The 10,348-nt window shown below is 38.5% G+C and overlaps 1 long non-coding RNA gene across 1 annotated transcript; it reads left to right on the top strand.

Moving 5' to 3' along the window:
- Positions 1–442: 442 nt before the first annotated feature.
- Positions 443–813, top strand: LOC104224781 (uncharacterized). The gene is made up of 2 exons (XR_011404959.1): positions 443–490; positions 559–813. It is a non-coding gene; the product is annotated as an uncharacterized lncRNA (long non-coding RNA).
- Positions 814–10,348: the final 9,535 nt, after the last annotated feature.

Below are 10,348 nucleotides of genomic sequence, written 5' to 3'. Positions count from 1 at the left end.
CGACGAGCTGCTGCTGATCCACGACGACCTGCTGGTGTTGGACGACGCGGTCATGGGCGGAGAGGAGGTCCCCAGCAAGGGGGCTTTGAGGCTCCTGCTGATGATGTTGCTGCTGATATAGGAGGTGGCATGCATGAGACCAACATGCCGTCTTACAGCCTTGGCATTTATGACACTCCAGGGACGTCGCAGGTGACCCCATCGGGTCAATTCTTGATGATGGTCTCGGATTTTCAAGGAGTGGAGTTGGGTAGATATTTCCCTGGCCCGTCTACCACTGATGAGTCTCGACCGATCCGAGATTTTGATAGTGGGCACCGACTGAGTTATGGCAGCTCATCACATGCGCAGGTATGAGTTTATTAGTATTAATTTTATTACTGTTTTTACTATAACTTATTTATTTTGTTTTAACTTTATTAATTTAGTTTTTTAGGCTTCTTGCGATGCTGCGACAGATGACTACATTCAGGATCCAGACACGATTATGGTAAGACAATATATATTTTTGTGAATTGTTATGTAGTTTTCTATACTAAGTTTGATATTATTATGTAGCCTTCTACTGGACCTGACAGCACCACCGATACATGTCATCCTGTGCCGCATCCGGCCATAAGGAGACGACTTGATGATGATGATCCTGATAGCGTACCCGGGCGGCAGGGGATGCGCCTCAGGCCAACGGCTACTTTGAGACACACCGGATGCGGGACACATTGATTCGGTCTTCCATATTTTTGTTTTTTTGGTGTAAATAATATTTTTTTGTACATTAACAACAATATTTAGTCGAATATGACAGTTACTTTTTTTAGTTCAAATTTCGTTTTATAGTTTTTGGTATAGTAACACAACAACTTAAACTTAACTTCCACTTAAATTAAAATAAAATTAAGTACAACAAACAAGGAAAACATTAGTACAATACAAACACAAACATAACAGGCCAACATAATAAAAAGACATGACATATGAAAATGACACTAAACACATACACGTAAATGTTCAGATACTCAGTTGTCATTTATTCTTCGCTCCAACCACTTAAATCGTTCTTCCATTTGTTCTTTTTCTTCTTCTAACTCTTTCACTCTCGCATTCACCTCCGCAAGTTCCCGTTTATATTTTTTGTTGCGTTCCTTGTGTGCTTCACAATTCCATTCAGCTCTCCATTTTTTATCTTCCACCTCCTTTAGTTTCTCCCTCATATCTGTAATAATTCTATCTGCCTCCTTTTGTATTCTATGCTGGTATAACAACATATTATGAAATTCCTGTAATCTATCCCTGTAGCTTTCCTGATAACATGGTTCCTCAGCCCATTCATCAAATTCACAAGTAGGTTCGTCGGGTTGCTTGTACAACTTGTTCATACAACACCAATAGCGGCGTCCAACGTTAGCACCTTCCCACCCACAATCCATCATGCATGGTTTTCCACAAGAGCAAATTGGTGGACGACCATGTTGAGCCATTTGTGAACTATTTGCTTATAATAAAAACCTTACTTACTTTTAATGAAATATTTCTTGGGGGAAATTTTTAGCACACAAAATAAATACAATGACCCCATTATTTATAGGCTAAACAATACACATATAACGCCATATCTAATGGCGCTATATTATATAACGCCATATCTAATGGCGCTATATTAGATAGCGCCATATCTAATGGCGCCATATCATGATGTTGACGAGACGACTTTATGTCAGCCGGTCACACATATCTAATGGCGCCATATCATGATGTTTTCAGCTTTTTCAGTTCGACAAGACAAGACACACATAGCGCCATATATATAATTTGTGTATTAAATATCGTGATAGCGACAAGACAACACACATAATAAATATACCGATAATTATATTAAATTATTATTTAAATAGGTAAAAAGGGAAAGTACAAATCATAATTAACAAACAAAAAAATATTATTTCATAAATACTTAAATCGTATACATAACAACTAATTATTACAACATGAACTCATGGGTAGTTAGGTACAATAGAAGAACACCCGCCCTGAGCTTGATTATTGTTGCCACCCAAAGGACATTTTCTACGGTCGTGGCCTGTTTGCGAGCATATACCACATTTGCGTGCATATACGATATCACTAACATCCATTTGGTTCCGTATACGCGTTCTCTTCTGCACCTGTCTTTTACGCAAATAGGACTTGTTACACACCATTTTAAATGGTTCTGGGGCCAGTAATGCTCAGAACCCACTGGTTGCAGCTGACCACTATATGTGTTTACGTATTTGGAAACACTATATTGTTGATCAATATAGTTGGTCTCCGCATAACCAACACGTTGAAATCACTTGATGGCATGTGAACAAGGCATGTGGTATATTGACCATTTCCCACATGAGCATAACCTTGTGGATTCATTTACAGTATGTACATTATTACCCCGATTATTATGGATATCGGTGCGAACTTCAAAAATACCTTGTTCGTTATCATATTGCAAAAAGGAATGCCAATGTGCTCGCCGTCTGTATTTCTCTAATCTCTTCATAGGCACTGGCATAAATTCAACACCCCTTTCCATCAATTCCGTTGCAGCTGCAGACCGTTGTACAAACCTCTTCGCCATCTGCTTGAACGACATACGCACCATGGCTGTGACGGGCAATCCTCTTGCCGACTTTAATAACCCGTTGAAGGATTCTGACACGTTTGTAGTAAGAATTCCCCAGCGTCTGCCACCATCTGCATGCAACGTCCACTTTTCAGGATCATGTCGCATTAACCAACGATATGCTGCATCGTCTTCTTGCCTGATAGAATCCATATGCCTCCGGAATTTATGTTGTTGGTGGTCTGTTGCTGCCATCCACATCAAATCATGTAGATCTTTTTTGGGATGTGCCTTCTTGAAATTGGCCTTAAAGTGCCTCACACAGTAACGGTGGTATGCATAAGGTTCTTGCCAGGCAGGAAGGTTCTCCACAGAACTTAATATACCCCCGTGCCGATCAGATATTAGACAAATACCTGAACGATGTTTGACAACGTGCTCTTTCAAGTGGTTCAAAAACATTGTCCACGTCTCTGTGCTTTCATTTGCACAAATAGCAAAGGCTAGAGGAAATATCTGTCCATTTGCATCCACAGCCACGGCTATCAATAGCTTGATATCGTACTTTCCATAGACATGAGTTCCGTCTATGGATATTATGGGCCGGCAATACGGAAAACCATCAATTGCTGGCTTAAACGCCCAAAACACGTAATTGAATATATATTCTGGTTTACCCAGACTCCGCTCAAGCTTCCATTCAATAACTGTTCCGGGGTTAAAGTGCTGCAGTGCAGCCATGTAGCTAGGCAGATCTGCAAATGACTTATCCCAGTTACCATAGACTATTTCAAACGCTCTTTTGTGCCCAAGATATGCCTTTCTTTTAGTAATTGTGTGGCCATATTCCTGGTAGACTGCTGTAATGCACTCTTTGATTTTATACCTGATGGACGCTTCGATGTGCGGAATAAGTACAAGAGATATCAAGTCAATATCCAAGTTGAAGTGATTCCCGTTGAAAGTGTCCATTTCGCATGTGTGGGTGGGAATGTATTTACCCACTTTCCACATACCTGTTTTCTTCTTCGACGCACGCAACATCCAATTACATGGCCAAAACCACCTGCGGCAAATAGCCTTGTATACCGTCGGACTTGACTCCGATACTTGCATTTCACGACACTGTTTAACATTGTGCATTTTACAAGCCCTGCTTACGCGTGCTTTATCAGGAAAAAGCATCCCCTTTTCAAGCACCGTTGGTCTAGACTCATCCCACATTGCTGTCCGGATTTCATCAAAATCCCATATGAGAGCTTCCACATCCGGCACGACTGGCAAGTTATCAATATAAGGAATCTCCCTTGAAGTAAACGGCACTTCAGACTCGTTCACTTTTCGTCTATGAGGGGCTCTCTTCAAATCCGGTTCTTCCTCCTCGTCCTCTTCATCACCATCCTCACGAGCAAATGGTGTCTCGTCTCCCGATTCATCGGCATTGTTATCGTAATCGCTGTTCTCTTCCTCACTCTGTTCATCTGCCAGATCCTGATGTAATACGTCATTTTCGGGCAATTGAGTGAGTACGGGTAGTTCAACTTGCTCGTTTTCACTGCACATTTCAACAAAAATATAAGCTGCTAAATTAATAAATGCTTTATATATGGTTGTAGTTTTTCACTTACAAGTTGTAATGTGATGACATTCCATGATGGACGTTTTCAGTTAGGTGATGACTACCGGATGGGTCACTTGTAAAATTCATATCCGGCCGGTACCCCCTATTAAATAAATGAGCGTTAAAATTTATTCAATACGCAAAAATATACATATTAACACAAATGAAAATTGTAGTTTACCTCTCTTCTTGTGAATTATGGAAAGCAGGGTATAAATTATTTTCTTTCTGCTCATTCGCCGATGGTGATAAATTTAAATCAAGAAAAATTCTTTCATCTGGAACATGTCCGGCAAAAACTGATCCAGAATAACCACCCGATGACTGGGGGTTATCTCTACTACGCACAACCTCATTTTTTGGAACGTCTTCGACCTTCACGTACATCTCCAACATTGTGATTACAAGAAATTCCCGGCATTCGTCCGGAGTCCTCAAGAAATCACTCAAAGTGTCATCATCGTCGATGTTAAACTCTGAGTAAAAAGCAACCCCTTGCGGCGTAACGGAATACAGATATCTTCCGGTTACTTTGAGTATCACTGAACGTTTTCTCACACTCATTTTTTTGCATAACAACGATATCAATGTTTCGTACTCAATTGAAAGTGGCAATTTAACATTACACTTAGCAGGTAAACTGTAGCCCACAGAGTTATTCTCCATCACAACCTCACCCCCCAATATAATGATACTCTTATTCTACGTTCTTCAGACATAATGAAAAAATGCTGGAGAATTTAACAACAATAGAAAGCAAGAAGAGTTATATCTTCAAATCAGAATAATAAAATTCTGACAAAATACAGAATATAATTATTAATTTCCTAAAGATTGTTATCAATCTGTATTGCAGTAAATATATTAAGTACTAATCTTTCTGAAAACAGAAACAAAAAGTTAGTAGAAATTAAATTCCCAAAACAGTAAACTTCTTCAAAATAAATTCTGGAAAAATGTTGTAGGAACAAATCGAGCCCACTGAATACATAGTGTGTCCTTAAGGAAATTATTCCCCTCAAGTACCCGAGGTTTTGGAATATATCCTCCCAAGATAAAACGATTTAACTCACCAGTGTATCGGTACCTAAAACTCTAGTGATCGGCGAACCACTCAATGGTCGTAAAACACACTGGAATATTTTGTGCAGAAAAAGAAGAAGATTCAGAAAATTTCGTAAGTTAATATTCTGGGATTTGAAGGTCTATTTATAGCCAACTTGGTGATGTTTCTGAAAGGTTTGCAACCTTTCAGAACAGTCATGGCTGTTGGAACAGGTGTGACACTCTGAAGAGGTTTGCAACCTTTCAGAACAGTCATAGTTGTTGGAAATTTTTGCGGGAAATTTAAAACGAATTTAAATTAATCCAAAAAAGAAAAGCGGGCCGGACCGGACTGGGTCGCGGGTCATTGATTATTTCGGATTGAATTTTCTTTAATTATTTAATTAAATATTTGAAAAAAAATTTGTCCAAAAAGATTAATCAATCAATCGATCTTTGACAAATCCAAATCCAAAGCCGAAGTCGAAGCCGAGCCGAGCGAGCGACGACGACGACGACGCGAGACTTGCCTTCTTACTAGCTCTTTAAGAGCTAAAAGATGAACTTCTCTATATAAACACTAAGACTTTCTTTCTTTCTACCAATGAGGGATAAAGTGCATTAGTGAACTCATTTAACATTTCACTTCCCTCCATTTCTTTCCCACCATTTTCCATTCACCCTTCTTTTGTTATTAAACAAAATCCAACAATCCCCCACATGAATGGGGAATGGCTATAAACTTAAAGGAATGCACGGACGTGTGTGTGTTTTACAAGCAAGAATTGATTGCTTCTGGATAAGTAGGTTTCCCTTTGAACTTTCCGTAGTAAACTTATATCGGATATACTCGGTCAATCGGTAGATTTGATATCTTTGAACCGTCGAGCTTTGTTGTATACCTATACAACATAAGTCACACAATCAATTCTTAACCATCTATGGTTCTCACGGTTGTGTTCGTTTTAGCCATGAACACCGCCTGGTTTCATGAGTGCTTAGAGAATGAGCCTTTACTTTCATTCTCCTTGAAGCGGCTTACACTTCACACTCACATAGGTGATTTCTAAACTTGTAATCCTAAATACACACTATCTGGTCATATCCTGCCAGAATTAGCAAATTATTAAAAGCTTTAAGCTTTATTGACTCATAAAAAAGCCTTAATGCTTTACCTCGTTTTTGAACATTGTCTTCATCACGAGAATGGGTTGAGTTAGTTGACAATGTTGAACCGTTATTCATAACTTTGTTTGAGCTCTTTGAACCTAGCTCTTGGGATCTCTAGTCTGCTAGGTAGAGTTACCGCCATGATGACTTGTCCTAGGCCTTTAACCCCATTCCCTTCGATGATCTTTCAACTGCCTCTCTAGATAGGCCTTTTGTAAGTGGATCCGACACGTTATCTCTTGACTTTACGTAGTCAATTGTGATAACACCACTAGAGAGTAGTTGTCTAACGGTATTGTGTCTCCGTCGAATATGACGAGATTTTTCGTTATACATAATGCTCCCTGCCCTACCCATTGCCGCTTGACTGTCACAATGTATACAAATAGGTGCCAAAGGTTTGGGCCAAAATGGAATATCTTTCAAAAAATTCAAGAGCCATTCAACTTCTTCACCGGCTTTATTTAAAGCTATGAATTTAGATTCCATTGCAGAACGGGCGATGCACGTTTGTTTGGATGATTTCCAAGACACTGCTCCACCCACAATTGTGAAAACATATCCACTCGTAGATTTAACTTCAGATGATCCGGTGATCCAATTTGCATCACTATATCCCTCGATCATGGAAGGATATTTGTTATAATGCAAAGCATAATTTTGGGTATGTTTCAGATATCCCAAAACTCGTTTCATTGCCATCCAATGTATTTGATAGGGATTACTTGTAAACCGACTCAGTTTACTAATAGCACATGCTATATCTGGTCGCGTACAATTCATGATATACATCAAACTTCCCAATACTCTTGCATAGTCCAGTTGTGAGTCACTTTCACCTTCATTCTTTTGAAGTGCATAACTCACGTCAATTGGAGTCTTGGCAATTTTGAAATCTAAATACTTGAACTTGTCAAGTACCTTTTCAATGTAGTGAGACTATGATAATTCTAGACCTTGTGGAGTCTTGCGAATTCTGATTCCTAAGATGACATCAGCAACTCCTAAGTCTTTCATGTCGAATTTGCTAGACAACATGCATTTTGTAGCATTTATATCTGTCATATTTTTGCTCATTATCAACATGTCATCAACATATAAACAAACAATGACTTCATGACCTGGAGTGTTTTTAATGTAAACACATTTGTCACACTCGTTGCTTTTAAATCCATTTGCCAACATTGTTTGGTCAAATTTTGCATGCCATTGTTTGGGTGCTTGTTTAAGTCCATAAAGCGACTTAACAAGTTTGCAAACTTTCTTTTCTTTACCAGGAACCACAAAACGCTCAGGTTGTTCCATGTAAATCTCTTCCTCCAATTCTCCATTTAAGAAAGTTGTTTTAACATCCATTTGATGGATTTCAAGACCATACACGGCCGCTAGTGCCACTAATACCCTAATAGATGTTATCCTTGTTACTGGCGAGTAAGTGTTAAAGTAATCAAGGCCTTCCTTTTGTCTATAACCTTTGACAACAAGTCTTGCCTTATATTTGTCAATAGTGCCATCAACTTTAATTTTTCGTTTAAAGATCCATTTCGAACCTAAAGGCTTATTTCCAGGAGGAAGATCAATCAATTCACATGTATGGTTATCCAAAATTGGTTGAATTTCACTATTGACTACCTCTTTTCAAAATGCTGAATCAGAAGACGACATAGCTGCTTTAAAAGTTTGAGGCTCATTTTCAAGCAAGAATGTCACAAAATCTGGTTCAAAGGAAGTAGATGTTCTTTGACGTTTGCTACGCCTTGGATCTTCTATACTTGGAGTATTTTCCTTTGGTTCTTCCCGAGGTTGTTTAGGCCTTTCACTTAACGACTCACTTTCAGTTTTATACGGATAGATGCTTTCAAAGAATTCAGCATTATCTGATTCCATTACCGTATTAACATGAATCTCGGGATTATCGGATTTATGAACCACAAACCGACATGCTTTACTATTTGTAGCATATCCAATAAAAATGCAATCTACTGTTTTTGGTCCAATTTTAACCCTTTTAGGTAAAAGAACCTGTACCTTTGCTAGACACCCCCACACTTTGAAATATTTCAAGTTGAGTTTTCTTCCTTTCCATTTTTCATATGGAATAGATTGCGTTTTGCTGTGGGGTACTCTGTTAAGTATCCGGTTAGCTGTAAGGATAGCTTCCCCCCACAAACTCTGCGGTAATCCGGAACTTATTAATAAAGAATTCATCATTTCTTTTAAAGTCCGATTTTTCCTTTTCGCAATTCCATTGGATTGAGGTGTGTAAGGTGCAGTAGTTTGATAGATAATTCCATATTCCGAACATATTTCTGCAAACGGAGATTCATATTCTCCACCTCTATCACTTCTAATCATTTTGATATTTTTATTCAATTGATTTTCTACCTCATTCTTGTATTGCTTGAATGCTTCAATTGCTTCATCCTTACTATCAAGCAAATAAACATAACAATATCTAGTGCAATCATCAATAAAAGTAATAAAATACTTTTTTCCACCTCGAGATGGTGTCGACTTCATATCGCAAATGTCAGTATGAATTAAGTCTAAAGGATTTGAATTCCTTTCAACAGACTTATATGGATGTTTTACAAACTTAGATTCAACACATATTTGACATTTCGATTTATTACACTCGAATTTAGGCAATACTTCTAAATTAATTAACTTCCGCAATGTTTTATAATTGACATGTCCTAAACGAATATGCCATAAATCATTTGAATCCAATAAATAAGAAGAAGCTGAAATTTTATTCATACTGTCAACAACCATTACATTGAGTTTGAAAAGGCCCTCCCTCCGTGAGGTAGCCTTTCCCAACATACATTTCGTTCTTGCTTACAACAACTTTATCAGAAACAAATACACATTTGAATCCATTCTTTACAAGTAAAGAAGTAGAAACTAAATTCTTCCTAATAGTAGGAACATGAAGAATGTTGTTGAGCGTTAACACCTTGCCGGAAGTCATCTTTAGGAATATATTCCCATAACCTTCAATCTTGGCTGTTGCATTATTTCCCATGGAAATTTCTTCTTCGGGACCAGCAGTAGAGTAAGTCGCAAATGCTTCTTTGACAGCACAAACATGTCGAGTGGCTCCAGAGTCAATCCACCACTCCTTCGGATTTCCAACAAGGTTGCATTTCGAAAGCATTGCACAAAGATCATCAATGATATCATTCTTCTCCACTATATTGGCTTGTCCCTTCTTATTATCCTTTTCCGGGAGACGACAATCAGGGGTTTTGTGACTAACTTTTCCACAATTGTAACAGTTGCCCTTGAACTTCTTTTTGTTCTGCTCCTTAGTTTTTCCAGAAGGCCTCTTCCTCTTCTTACTTTTTGGAGCAGTCTCCTCAACGATATTATCTCCCATAATCGTTGAATTTCCACGAGACTTCTTCTCGGCTGTTTTGTTGTCTTCCTCGATCTTTAGACGTATCACAAGATCTTCCAACTTCATTTCTTTGCGTTTGTGCTTCAGATAGTTCTTGAAATCCCTCCACGAAGGAGGCAATTTTTCAATCATAGCAGCTACTTGAAATGCTTAATTCACGACCATACCTTCAGCAATAAGGTCGTGAAAAATAAGTTGAAGCTCCTAAACTTGGGTTCCCACAGTTTTGCTATCTATCATTTTATAGTCTAGAAACTTGGCAACCACGAACTTCTTCAAGCATGCATCTTCTGTCTTGTACTTCTTCTCATGAAGAAGTACGTCCCATAATTCTTTCGAAGTATTTATTGCACTATACATATTGTACAAGTCATCCTCTAAAGCACTTAAGATGTAACCTTTGCAAAGAAAATCTGCCTGCTTCCATACCTCAATAATCATGAACTTTTCATTATCCGGCATGTCCGCAGCAGGAACTGGAGGCTCTTCACTAGTGAATTTCTGCATACCAAGA

The sequence above is a fragment of the Nicotiana sylvestris genome, chromosome 2, assembly GCF_000393655.2.
Source record: "Nicotiana sylvestris chromosome 2, ASM39365v2, whole genome shotgun sequence".
NCBI classification, from domain to species: domain Eukaryota; kingdom Viridiplantae; phylum Streptophyta; class Magnoliopsida; order Solanales; family Solanaceae; genus Nicotiana; species Nicotiana sylvestris.
This window is presented reverse-complemented; position numbering and strand designations above follow the sequence as displayed.